Genomic DNA, 13,129 nt, shown 5'->3' with positions numbered 1-13,129 from the left:
ACTCCCAGTCCTACACTGTGGTGTAGTGTTGCTGTTCACTATTAAACAGCTGCTGCATTCCATATCTGAGGTAGCTGCACTTCGGGAGAGAGTAAAACTTCTTGTATATTTTTCAACCTATATGTATCACTTTGGAAATTTATGGGGTGAAAAGTACAATCAAATTATTACAGTTAGTGGCAATTACAACAGCTACCTGCTAAGAGACTAATTTATCTCAACTGTTTATACAGCTGAGAGCACTGTGTGTGCTCATTTTTATGCTCACATTTAAAATCCTTTCTTCCAAATTAAATAAAAACCAATGTTACCTTTTTTTCTTTTTTCAATAGCTGCTACAGATTATCTTGGTTGATATACAAGTGTCTCAGTTCAAGTAACTGAGGCAAATTCATTGGGTTTATGCTTTCAAAAGTGAAAATTCAGGTAGGGAAATTTTACTTTCTTCAAGATCTTTGGTATCCATCCAGACATTTGAGCGATAGTTCCTCTGAAACAGCAGATGAAAATAAGACACTAAGTTTTTTGATGACTTAATTCTTTCCACAATAGTCTAATTGTTTCTCAGCATTCAGTTGAATATTATGAAAGCAGTACTCAAAGACTGGGCTCAAAGATTTTTGCTAATAGACTTTAATAATGCCATGAACATTCCTAAGAAAAAATGATGTAAACAGAGTTGTCAATTTACACAGGCACAGAAATTGGAGTGGCATTGAAGATCTCAAAGGAAACAAATCTAATAGGAAAATTTTCCTCTCTCTTTTCAACCTTCCATACCAGACCAGTCATTTGGGACCTCTCAAAGCAGTTAAAGCACATGAGTTCAGGAGGCACTGATAACTACCTGCAATACATCTCTGCTAAAAAACCAAGGCTCGTACATCAACTCTGCATTGCTTGGAGGAAATGTGCTCAACATCCAGCTGGCTGCCTTACAAGTCTTTAGCAAAGACTTTTCCTCTCTTTCTGCCCATGATGATCCCATTCATCAAATTCAGTGTGCCTTAAAAATGGCTTTGGTACCACTTTTCCACTTGTCAGTTATTTAATGCACTCAGAGGCGGTCAATTGGAATGCTGTTTGGCTTTTGCTTGGTCCCATGTGCAGAACAAACTGTCTCTTCAAGCCTCTAAATTCTGCCTCTCTTTCCAGTATAACCCATGGTCCTTTGTGGATGACCAGGCAACAACGCTTACTCTGCTTTCAGTGGATTATGGTTCAGGTAAAAAGCAGGAAAGGCAATTTCCTGATTCCGATAGTTAGCAAATGTTATTTTTGGTTTGAATTTTGTAGGGTTCTGAGCACAACCTCATCCTGGGGAAAGTCGTGTAGATTTTCCTGCAAGACAGCACTGCCCTGAACAATGGAACCTTTAATGACAATAACCATAGCAAAATCCTCCTCATCAGGTGAAAGGGGAAACTGTGTGTGGTGTTTAGATGTTGCTTGTAATTATTAGAATTGGGAACACTGGCTGTTGGGAGTCTGAAAGAACAGGAAACAGGAAGGAGGGGGCAGGAGTTGAGAGGCTGGGAGAAAGCTACAGAGGGTGCAGCAGCAGCTTGGTAAAGAGGTTTCCACTTTGAAAATAAAGTCCTGTTGAAGCTTGTTAGTACCTTCCCTGGTTGATACAACATGCGAGAGTATTCAGTATTCAAATCCTAAACAGGGGTTACTTTAGTGATCACATGTTGTCCATGGCTTCAGGAAATATGTGGGTGGCCACCTATGGAGATGGCCATCTGTGGTACCTCTAAACACGCCATTACTGTGGATTGTACTTTATGCAGCAGATGCTCAGACCCATGTACGATCCATCCTGAAGATGGCAGGGACTGCAGCTGTGAGTGGGTCTATCTTCATCTTATCACACTAAGCAGAGAATGCTTTTCAAATTCCTGAGTACCCTCGTGAGTACTCCATTTAGTTTTCTAGATTGCAGCACAGTAAATATCTGACATGCTGCTCTTCTTCAGGCTCATGAGTTCCAGCCCTAAGCCTGAAAGCTCATATCTTAAATTAGAACATTCTATCCCTGATAGTCACATTGGACTGTCCATAGGCCTGTTCACTAACTCAAGCTACCATGGGCCTCCTCAGGCACTCCAGAACTAATTGAATCAATGTTTTCATTGACTTGACAATCTTTGGATGGACTCTGGTCAGGGTGAGAAAGAATACATACACCAGTTCAAAGCACTTTAGCATGGCCAGAGAGTCCATCCCACTTACCTTGGAGGCACTCTCTGAAGAAAGACCAATCCTGCTAATCCTTTTGTTGTAGTCTGCCAACACAATTTGGCCTTGAGCCCCTTGACAAGGTCAGCTGTGCTCCCTGGTGGTGGGATCTCAGAGCACATGGGATGAAAGGCCCGTGGTTGCCTGTGTCTCATGCAAGCTGCAACTGCAGTTTGCACACATGTATTAAAGGGATTGTAGGCCCTCTCCTTCTAGCTATTTATCTGCTATTATAGGTCCTCCATTTGCTAGAGACAGTAACTGAAGCCTGAAGAACAGCAGCATGTCAGATATCTAAATCCTTATTTGTGTGGGATGCTGTCATGCAAAGGTTTAGTGTTCTGCCTCTATTTGATGGTTGAATATAGTGTGACACTGGTTGGAAGGAAATATAATCCAAGTGTCAGGATTAATATGGAAGATTGGAGAGAGAAAAGAGGTTTGCATTTAGCTTCTGCTGGGATATGAGAACAGTCAAAGGTGGGAGAGAATTAGGCACTGCCAAATCTAGGCATGGATTTTTCATGGAAGCCATATACACACACTGTATAGTGCAGGCTAATATATTTGTTCAGAGTAAGAGGACAGAGGCAGAATTAGTATCAATCAGTACCTGTTAAAATGTGGAAACTTCTGACTGCAATCTCTGCTGGAAAATAAATTACCTTCATTTTATAGTAGGGACAATTGATCTATTGTTAGAAGGGGATGAAACTAAAATGAAGATAATACAAAATAGAACAATGGTAGAGCAAAATTTTGTAAACCAAAGGTTTTACTGCCACTTTTGAGAGAGAAAAACACTTTGAATCCAAGGCAAAGAAAAACCTCATCCTCATTTATAAAAATGTATTTTTAAACAAGTCCTTGAAAGGGAGCTCCAGAATTTAATACCAATTATTAGTAATCTAAAATCAGCTTTGTAAATAAGGGGAATAAGTTCTTTATTTTCCCTGACATCACCCACAATAGTCTTTGAAGATCAGCCACTTTATTTTAGCAATATCTGATTCTAAAGTGAAAGAAAATGTAGCACTTTTGTTCCTTCAGAAATGATTTATTTATAATACACAACATATTTGCCACAAGTGATTTGAAGATAATTTTTGGACAGCCATATTCTGTCCCCTAAAGGCAAAACGATAGAAAAGATTAGTGCTCTAGCTACCTTCATCTACCAATTAACATCACAGCAAAAATAATAGAAGGATTAGAGGCAATTAATTTCTTCTATGTCAGAATCCCAGATAAGGGCAAGGAAATTCTGAATTTCAACAGCTGAATGGGCAATGCCATTTGCTTTCTTCCCTACCCTCCTCCAGAATGGCTGTGGGGTATGACTCTTTAAAACCTGCAGGTGTCAGCAGGTAAAGCCCACACATTTGGGGCTATCCATGGATATCCTAGACCCTCCATCCAATTTCCTGGCTATAAAGGTAAAATAATGCAAGTTTCAAGGGAAAAGAGATTGTAGAGACTGGTTTCCATCAACTTGACTCTGCTCTGTTACTCCACTACTTGAGACTCCCTAACATGTGGAAACGTTCCTGTTAGACCAATGCATGTACCCCAAGTCCTACCTCCTCCCTTCCCATGGTCCCAGGCAGATCTCTTGTGGCAGTGAGTTCCACAACATATTTTATACAAATTATGATTTCCATCAATTTTAAGTGTACTCTTAATTTAATTGGGTGTCCTCTTAATCTGGTGTAATAATGACAAATGGTCAGATAACAGAAGTGACCTGCTCTGTAACATACATTGCTTTTTTTAACCTTATTACATCACCTCTTTAAATTACCCAGCCTTAGTCCTTTTAGTCTCTTCTCAGACAGAAAGTTTTCCATGTCTCTGATCATTTTCATTGCCCATTCTTAGGCCTTTCTGATTTTTGTTATATCCTTTCTGATATAGTATTCAAGGGGAAGATGAATAATAGTACATTTATACAATAGAATTTAGATTGTATTAAGATAGGGAGAGAGAATTTAACATCTTGTGTGTGTTTCTGTTTTGTGTTTCGCCACTGCTCCATGCTGAGGCATGATTAGAGACCATAAACAAGTTTTTCAATTTTGATCTTAAATAATTTAAATGTGTGTTTTGATTTTGCTAGCATTACTTTTCCAGCAAACTTTGCTCATATTGTCACATCCCAGTGATGTCAAAGCAATAAAAAGGAATTATATTGTATTGGACATTACTAAGAAATCACTTTTAAAGAATGGAAATCAAAAAAGGTCCCAATGATACATTGAATCATAGAAACATAGGGCTGGAAGGGACCTTGAGAGGTCATCTAGTCCAGCCCCTTGCACTGACGTAGGAACAAGTAAACCCAGACCATCCCTGACATGTGTTTGTTCAACCTGTTTTTTAAAACATCCATGGATAGGGATTTCACAACCTCCCTTATTAGTTACCTACAGGAATAAGTCACTATCCTTATAATTAGAATGTTTTTCCTAATATCTAATCTAGATCACCCTTGCTGCATACTAAGCTGATTACTTCTTGTCCTGTCTTCAGTGGACAGAGAACAATTGGTCACTGTTCTCTTTATAAGAGCCTTGAACAACATATTTTGAATTCTGTTATCAGGTCCCTCCTCAGTCTTCTTTTCTCAAGAATAATTATACCACGGTTTTTAAATCTTTCCTTACAGGTCACATTTTCTAAACCGTTCATAATTTTTGTTGCTCTCTTCTGGATTCTCTCTCCAGTCTGTCCCCATGAATGGACTTTGGAAGTTCCATAGAGTGTCATACGTGACTAACCGGTTTACAGGCTGGAAAAAAAGATGACTAAAATTTCTGCTCTTTACCTTGATACAGTGGCATAAAATGGATGAGCGTTATCATGGTATCACACTGTTTGTGGTCCCACTCAGGCAATCACATCAGTATGGGCAGATCTTTATATCTTCTTGGAGCCCTATCAAAATCACAATTGTCTCCCTGCATGGCTCCATTTGAAAGAAGAGGGCCTAGATTTGTATGAATAAACACTCTCCTAGCTGTAGCAGGAATACACTGGGAAAATGTATGTTCATTTCAATAAAGAAATACCTTTGAAAATATCATTGCTGTTAGTTTATGGGGCACTTTCAAAAAGACACAGCAAGATACATTCCCTGGCCAAATAGTTTACAGTTTATATTAAACAAGAGAAATAAGACAACATTTCAAGGGGCATAGAGAAGGAAGTATTATGTGGATGTGCCAATCCATCATCTCAGGATTGGTTTGGAAGGGATAGTAGCAAGGGTAAGCAGCAAGTGATAATACCATAGCCAGCCTGAATACCTTTATAAAACTTTGACTGAAAATTATGTTGCTATGCTAAAAATACCAAGCACTTACAGCTTCAATATATTACTCATCAAAACAGTAGCTGCCTTCCTGTAGCTCTAAGGTAAATGAGCATTGCTGTCATTGGAATAAAGTTCTGCCTTTACAGGGATGCTAAGAGTGGGAGCACTAATGTATTTGCATCTGCATCACTCACTAGTTTGATCTTCTGACTCACTCTCCTGACTCTAAGACAACAGGATGTATTTCAAAGTAAGGTGAAGTGTTCATGAGCAAGGCCATTGTAGCCATCCATGATGTTTGTGCACAGAGTAAATTCATACCAGCATGCAGTTCTGGGTACAGAATGATAGCTTTTGCCAGCACGTCCAGCACCTCCTAATGCTGAGCATGTTTAAAAGACCTATAAACCAACTACACTGTGAAATACTTATTCCGGTGATAGATCTGTTACATACATATCATTTTACACAAAGAACTAACTCATGGATAGGAAGTTTTTCTTCAATATTAATCTTAAAATTTTCTTCTACCCAATTCACAAGAAATTTAAAGAGAAATAGCTACAGTATTAGTTTTTAAATACAAATAAATGACAAATTTACCAAATTATAAGGGTGAAAGTTACTGAAATTAAACAATTGCAAGTATATACTTAATATTAATACACATTTGAATGCAACATTTTACCTACTTATAGCTCTATGAAATATAGGAGGCCCTTACTGGATGGGCACAGGAAGTGGGGAAGGATGAGACTCTGGGCTTGGCAAGGGAGGCTGGCAAGCAGAATACCACACACTGTATTTCTGTAGTCTGACTTGATCCATACCCAACTGGTTTTCCAATTAGCACAGTAACCAAAGCTGCAGTAACTAGTATTGTCAACCCCAAACACGCATAAATCATGACTCAGCCCCCAAAATATCATAAGGTTTGTTTAAAAATTATGAAATTTCAAAACATTAGGTACTTTTTATTTGCCTTCTGGATTTTGAGCCTTCAGAGTGTCTCTGGGTCATGTCTTCAAGCTTCTCTTTTGCAACTAGCATGGCTAGAAGTTGACTGTTTTATTTACTTATTTATTTTTAAATTAAAATTGAGATTTTCACATATTCACCCAGCTCCAGAAGTGGGAGCATTAAGAAAAACCAAATATCATGAGAGTCATGATAAAACTCCAAGTGTTGGCAATACTATATAATTGCAGGCCTGAGACAACTCCCACTGATGTCAAAATAATTAAATGTGAATTGGATCCAGGTTTGCACTCTATGCTTCATGGTCTGTTTTAGCAAATACTCAAACCCAAGTAACGATGATGCCACAAATGAAGGATTCACAGGGTGAGATCAGAAGTGAGGATGGTTATACCAAGGAAGAGTTTAGAAACTGGACAAAAGAACAAGGAGGAATTTGGACAGTGTCTAAGAAGCTCTGATATTAGATTTTGTCTGAACTTTGAAGAAAATTCTAAAGAGAGGTGAGAAGTTTAGTGAAGAATGAAGAAAGTAATCAGGCATGTCCCACAGTAGGCCTAGTTCTCATTTTCCCCAGAGAGCAGGGAAGGAATATCTTGGATTATTTTGATCTGCTGTGCCTGTATTAATCAGGGGACTGGGCTCTCTCTTCACTGAAATGCTATGTGAGCTTGGACAAGTTAGCTGCCCTTTCTGTACCTCCATTTATCCATCAGTGAAATGAGTACAATGCTACTAGCCTCAGAGGCGTGTTGGTTCAGATTTAATATTTGTAAATTGCATTGAGATTTTTACATTAATAGCTTCTTATAAATTAATATATAATGTATAATTTTCCATGCCAGCTCCTGTTGCTGTGGATAACTTCTTTCATCAAGAGAAAGAATACAGGCAACTGTATCAGAATTTAATGGTGTGGAAATCAATTTATAAAACGAATTACAATATTTGTTAGACTAGAAAAAGTAATCTTCATGTAATCTTGATTTTTTTTTCTTTGCAGAACAAGATAATGCAGTTTTCATGTAAGGCTTTCCTCAGAATGGGACTAGCAGCAGTTTATACAGCAACAGCCAGGTAGTTACCCAACATGAATCAGGGACACAAGAGATTTGCTAAACTATCTAGTCCATATGCTTTCTAGACCTTAGGGCATACAGTATTCTCTAGTGCTTTGTCCAGTCTATTTTAAATGCCCCAAGTAGTATGGCTTCTTCCATTTCCCTTGAGAGTTTTTCTAAATACTCATCCTAAATTTTCACCCAATTCTAGGCCTGAGACACCTGCAACACTTCATCTCCGTCCTTGGTGATTACATCCACCAAGTATTTGTTAACAGTCATGTCATGCTCCCTCATGCTCCACAGCTACTGTTTCTTTAAGTTCTACTTATTTTTTTCCCCGATCCCTCAAGCCCCGTAATGATTTTGGTTGCAGCTCTCTTCTCTCAAATTCATGAATATCTTTCTGGTACTTCTCTAGAAGTGAACACTATATTCTAACTGTTGTCTCAAACCTGACTAGTGCCGAACTATTTACTTTTGGCTTGTATATACAGCAGAAGCATCACATCATGGAAGCAAGGAGTTGTTTTCCCCTCCCCTCATTCCCTTTTATGCGATGTTATTCCTTACTTGACTGTAAAGTGCCATGCACACCAACAACAACAATACCTAGCTCTTACAGGGCACTTTTCATCAGTAGATCTCAAAGCACTTTACAAAAGGAGGGTAGTATCATGATCTCCATTTTATAGATGGGGAAACCGAGGCACAAAGGCAAAGTAACTTGCAGGTCTAACCCAGGTCTCCTGAGTCCCAGTCCAGGGCTCTATCCCATAGGCTGCATTGCCCATACAATACAACAGCAGTTTATACAAAAGAGTATAACAAAGAGAAAAGTACTAAAGATGGCCCAGAAACCCCCTCCCTAATTCCAAGTAAATTTGAGATGGCCTGTATTCTATGCTATATAAATTCATGTATCATGCTTGTCACCGTAGTAACAGATTGAGTGCTATGAAGTACCTGTTAAACAGACATATATCCCTGCAGCAACCACAAAACATACACAGAAATATGACCACCTTTTAAAAATCAATACTTGAAAAAGTACTTCACAAATCTCTATCATTTTGCAGATAGATAAACTGAGGCACAGAGAGGGGAATTGACTTGCCCAAAGTCACCCAGAAGGCCAGCAGTAGCAGAGCTGGGAAAAAAAACCCAGCTCTCCTAAATCCAAGTGTATTACTTTCTCCATTAGGCTCCACTGCCTCCTTTAGATGCAGGGATTTATATGTGCCATGGGATCACACGCTTGTCAGGCAAATTCATGGAGCAATGCAATTTTTCTCCTTGTTATGACTGCCCTGTCCCCAAAGCACCCTGAAATCTGCACTCATGATTGAAGGTGAACCAGAATATTCCTGCTGTGAAGTCCAAACTCTCTCAGACATACCAACCCATTTAAGGACTGACCTACATTTAAAAAGTTTTACTTGACAGCATAACTCTGTTGGGTAGGGTCGGTTATGTTTGCCAACATAGTTATACTGGGAGAGTCCTACGCCAGTATAAAGATGCCTTATACCAATATAGCTTATTTTGATTTGGGAACCAAATAAGCTATACTGGTGATATGAGACACCTTTGTACTGGTATAACCGCATCTACACTAGGGTTTTTTGCCATTTTAGCTATGTCTTGTTAAAGCGACAAAACATTTAAGTGTAACAAACCCTACGATGCGTCCGGAATATCTTTCAGAAATTAAAGGGAAGAGCCTAATTTTTTAAAAGGGGGGCTTGTGAGCCATTTCTTAATGGTCCTTCCCTGTCCAGGCAAAATAAGAGTAGCAAGCCTGAATAACCAGCCAGCCGAGCAAAGATCAGGAATTAAGATGAGGGGCCTGTATGTTGATGTTTGAAAATATCCTAAGGCACTTGAAGCAACTCCTCCTACTACTCCTCCCTGTGCTATGACGTAGTAAATACAAATTAGAGTTTTAAACTCAGCCCTTTATCTGAGGCTCATTGATAGGGCCCTACCAAATACACGCTACATTTTGGTCAATTTCATGGTCATAAGATTTTAAAAATCATAAATGTCATGATTTCAGATATTTAAGTCAGAAAATTTCACGGTGTTGTAACTGATGGGTCCGGATTGTGGGTGGATGCAAAGTCATAGTAGGGGGGTTGCTTCAGAACTGGGCGGCTAGAGGATGGTGGCTGCTGGCTGGTAGCCCAGCTCTGAAGGCAGAGCTGCCACCAGCAGCAGCCCAGAAGTAAGGGTGGCATGGTATGGTATTGCCACCCTTACTTCTGCGCTGCTGCTGGTGGGGAGCTGCTTTCAGAGCTGGGTGCCTGGCCAGCAGCTGCCGCTCTCCAGCCACCCAGCTTTGAAGGCAGTGCAGAAGTAAGGGTGGCAATACTGCGACCCCCCCTCCCCCCATGACCACTTTTAGGGTCAGGATCCCCAGTCTGAAAGAAACACTGGTCTCCCCCGTGAAATCTGTATAGTATAGGATAAAGTTACACAAAAGACCAGATTTCACGGCTTGTGACATGTTTTTCACGGCGATGAATTTGGTAGGGCCCTACTCATAGTGGTGGTGGACGGTGCTGGAGAGTAGAGAAAACAAAAAAAAGATGGTGTAATATGGGGCTTGGAGGGCTGGGCTGCTTAGGGGTTAGCGCACCTGACTTCCAGCCCAGTTCCTCTCTCAGGGTGGTAGAAGTGCCTGTTTTGGACCTTAAGCCAGGAGTCTTTGGCTTTCCACCTGCCTCTGAGCGTCAGCTCTTAAGGGTCTGGTGGCGGGGTCCCAGTCCATGGCCAGGTAGGAAGCAACCCCAGCAGGGTCTTCCCTACTCAAGTTCACATTCACTTTCCTGGGCTACTTGCCATTGTCCCTTCAATTTGGGGTGTGGCACCTATAGTCCAAACAGAGAGTCACTCAACCAAAAGAGTACAGATGAGCAGGGCCCTGCAGGATTTCAAAGGGGATAGTGGTTGGAGAAGACTCTGCCTTGTTGGGCCCTCTCGGTCTCAACCTTCTGTCTGGTTTCCTGCAGCCTCTCCACCCTCTGCCTGTGCTTTTCAGCTCCCTTTTAACCTGTGCCTCCAGTTGGAGGATGCACAGCGGGTCCAGAGGGGCTAGTTGGGGTTGCCTTTTAACCCCTTCGTGCCCAGTGTGGGGTTTGTATACCTCACCACAGATGTGGTTATGCTGGTGCCCCCAAAAAGGGTAAGAGCTAATGCTCTGAAGGACATGTTCCCCCCCCACCCCACCCCCGGCTCAGTGGCAGGATGCCAAGGGAAATTTTGCAATCTTTACTCATGAAGAGGACTGACATGCAAGAGAATTCCTCTGTGAGGGGGCAGGTGGGAGGGAAGAAGAGGAGAATAGCATAGTAAATTCATGAGCCCACGCACCCCTATAGATAGACAAAGGGATAGCTGCAACGATAGAAAAGCATGGTATGTTAGGCTATAAGATAGCGAATTCATAGTGTAAAGATTTAACATAGGTATGTCAGGAATGAAGGAGGAAACTGTATAACAGGAGAAACAGCTTAGGAAAGAAGACCATTTAACTAAGTCATACGTTCAGGATTCAGTATAACATCGCTATTTCCAAATGCTGCCGTGAGGGACAAACAAACCTGGCTGGTTACTCTCCATTTGAGCATCTTCCCTGCTCTTCTTCAGCATTCAGCTGATTATTTAAAAGTGTGTTTTTTTCTAACGTAGACCATGTGGGATATTTTTCTAAGAGTGCCACCCAGCCACACACACAGTCAATCAGCTACTGAAACAGACTCAAAGAGCTGACAAAAGCTGCTGGCAAAGATCCAGCTGCAGAAGGTGCTGTCCAGTTGCTGAGAGCTGGTAGAGAATTGTTCGTCCAATAACAGATTTCTCCAGCTACCAAGTAGCACAGCAAGAGAGGAGCTGTCCAGTTGAAAAATGCAAAGAGGAGGTCGGCTGGCAAGCACAATAATTGTGTAATTTAGCAAAAAGAAAAGGAGGACTTGTGGCACCTTAGAGACTAACAAATTTATTTGAGCATAAGCTTTCGTGAGCTACAGCTCACATCATCGGATGCATTCAGTGGAAAATACAGTGGGGAGATTTATATACATAGAGAACATGAAACAATGGGTGTTACCATACACACTGTAACCAGAGTGATCACTTAAGGTGAGCTATTACCAGCAGGAGAGCCGGGGGAGGGGGGAGGACGGGGGGGGGGGGGGGACGGGGGATGACACCTTTTGTAGTGATAATCCAGGTGGGCCATTTCCAGCAGTTGACAAGAACGTCTGAGGAACAGTGAGGGTGAGGGGGGGGATAAACATGGGGAAATAGTTTTACGTTGTGTAATGACACATCCACTCCCAGTCTCTATTCAAGCCTAAGTTAATTGTGTCCAGTTTGCAAATTAATTCTAATTCAGCAGTCTCTCTTTGGAGTCTGTTTTTGAAGGTTTTTTGTTGAAGTATTGCCACTTCTAGGTCTGTAATCGAGTGAGTACTCCTTTTCTTTTTGCAAATACAGACTAACACAGCTGCTACTCTGAAACCTGTGTAATTTAGAACACACACCGTCTTGCAAAACATTCATGAGCTACTTTATGTACACATTAGAAATGGACTCAGACCTGTAACCTCAGACCTGTTACAAGAAGAGGATTTCAGATCTGAATCTCGGGATTCTAGTCTGACCCAGTAGATCTGTTTCCAAATTGGATAAAAAAAAAAATTAGATGGGGTCCGTTTTCCTGATCCATTTTGCATTCAGCACAAAAGGATGGAAAGTTGCCAAGACTTTCCACTGTCCAGGCTGGTGACAACGTTGTTAAATCAGATGATTTCTCAAGATTTTCCATAATTTTTACATAAGAACGGCCATACTGGGTCAGATCAAAAGATCCATCTAGCACAGTATCCTGTCTACCGACAATGACCAATGCCAGGTGCCCCAGAGGGAATGAACAGGTAATCATCAAGTGATCCATTCCCTGTCACTCATTCCAAGCTTCTGGAAAACAGAGGTTAGGGACACCATGCCTGCCCATCCTGGCTAATAGCCATTGATGGATCTATCCTCCATGAATTTATCTAATTCTTTTTTATCTATATGTGTGTGTGTGTGTGTGTGTGTGTCTTTGGGTTAAGTCTCACAAGAACAGTTTGCAAGATTTCAGTGACATGAAGTCTGAGCTGAAACCATGGTTTGGCTTCAAACCCAAATTCCATATCTAAGCCTAAACCAGAGCTGAATAATGCCACTTTGGTCCAAACCTAGTAGTTCACCAGGTTCCACCAAGAGTGCTATGGTGGGAGGTCTAAGGCAGTGATACTCAGGACTCAGTCGTTCAGGAGCCAGGTTAGCAAGCAACATTACCCAAAAGAGTCACAGTAATGTTGCTTGCTAATTTGGCTCCTGAACCACTGAGTCCTGAGTATCACTGCCTTAGACCTCCCACCATAGCACTCTTGATGAAACCTGGTGAACTACTAGGTCTGGACCAAAGAGGCATTGTTCAGCTCTGGTTTAGGCTCTCTCTCTCTCTCTATATATATACACACAC

This window comes from Eretmochelys imbricata, chromosome 10, assembly GCF_965152235.1.
Source record: "Eretmochelys imbricata isolate rEreImb1 chromosome 10, rEreImb1.hap1, whole genome shotgun sequence".
Taxonomy (NCBI): Eukaryota; Metazoa; Chordata; order Testudines; family Cheloniidae; genus Eretmochelys; species Eretmochelys imbricata.
The sequence above is the reverse complement of the archived record's forward strand: the minus strand, read 5'-3'. Positions refer to the sequence as shown.